The 1,595-nt window shown below is 48.7% G+C and overlaps 1 pseudogene; it reads right to left on the bottom strand.

Moving 5' to 3' along the window:
* Nucleotides 1-400: 400 nt before the first annotated feature.
* Nucleotides 401-1,347, bottom strand: LOC141407913 (small ribosomal subunit protein uS5 pseudogene; annotated as a pseudogene).
* Nucleotides 1,348-1,595: the final 248 nt, after the last annotated feature.

Raw genomic sequence — 1,595 nt, 5'->3', positions numbered from 1 at the left:
TTGTTTGAAGCTAGGTAAGTTAAATTTTCTGACTATCTGTTTCCTCATCTGTAAAGTGGTGATAATCATCCCTAGATAGTCTATCTTACTTGTAATGATGAAGTAAAACAATTGATATAAATATATAAACATCAAATATATATCATTTATCATAAACTCTATTACCAGTAGGCATAGTCAAATATATTTCCAGAGGCACTGTAACATAGCAGAAAAAATATGGGCTCCAGATTCACGCAGACTTGGGCTCGAATTCCATCTCTGTTACTCACTGTGTTATGTTGGGTAAGTGACTTACACTCTCTGAGCCTTCGTTAACCTGTTTATAAAATGGATATAATGTTAACCTGACAAAGCTGTTCTTGAGTATTAAACGAGATAATGCATGTAACATCTATAGGGCCTGACAGTAAGTACTCAACAGATATTAATTCTTCCATACAGGCCCCTAATTTGAGACCAGCTTTTTTTTTTTTTTTTTTTTTTCAGGCTTAATTCACTTTATTTTTCTTGTATAAAAACCCTATGTTGCAGCCACTGCTGGAGCCTGGGTCCTCTGCATGGAGACTCTGGTGTGGGTCTTGACGAGGTGGTCAGTGAATTCCTGATAGGGAGACTTGGTGAATATAGTCTCCTTCCAGAGGTCGGGGGTCAGGGAGCTGTAGGTCTTACAGATGGCGTCAAAGGTGGCCTTGGAGAAGTTGCCCAGGGTGGCAGTGCAGCCCCTGGCTGAGGTGTAGCAGTCATCAACACCAGCCATCATGAGGAGCTTCTTGGGCACAGGCGCCCAGACAATGCCAGTGCCTCTGGGCGCGGGGATGAGGTGCACCAGCACAGAGCGGCAGCGGTCTGTCACCTTGCAAGGGACGGTGTGGGGCTTTCCCATCTTGTTACCCCAATAGCCTCTGCGCACGGGGACATTGGAGAGCTTGGCCAGGATGATGGCTCCGCGGATGGCAGTGGCCACCTCCTTGGAGCGCTTAACACCCAGACCGACGTGGCCATTGTAGTCCCCGATGGCAACAAACGCCTTGAATCTGGTGTGCTGAACGGCGCGGGTCTGCTTCTGCACCGGCGTAATCTTCAAAACCTCTTCCTTGAGAGAGGTCCCAAGGAAAAAGTCAATGATCTCAGATTCGTTGATGGGCAGGGAGAAGAGACATCCTCCAGGTACTTGATCTTCAGGTCCTTGACCAGGTGGCCCAGCTTGGTGACGGGCATCTACTCCTTATCCTCGGCCTTGCCTCAGCGAGTTCCGCGGCCTCGGCTCCGGCCAGTCCACGGCCGTGACCCTGGCCCCGGATGCCACTGCCGAAACCTCCGCGGAAGCCACCGCGGTTCCCCATCCCTCCCAGGGCTGCGGGGGCCTCCGCCCCGCCCTCCGCCCCGCCGCCCCCTGCACTGGCGTCATCCGTCATTTGGGGATTTGTTGGAGAAGAGCTTTTTTATACTAAGATGAAAATCCTGAGTCTGTATTTCATTAGCTCATGCTAAACTACACTGATAATTACCATCTTAGATCATCAATAGTCCTCATAAAATTTTATTTATTTGCTGTTTTCCCAGGACCAAATTATAAGGTGAATAGCCCAAAT

Source organism: Macaca fascicularis, chromosome 10, assembly GCF_037993035.2.
Source record: "Macaca fascicularis isolate 582-1 chromosome 10, T2T-MFA8v1.1".
Taxonomy (NCBI): Eukaryota; Metazoa; Chordata; class Mammalia; order Primates; family Cercopithecidae; genus Macaca; species Macaca fascicularis.
This window is presented reverse-complemented; position numbering and strand designations above follow the sequence as displayed.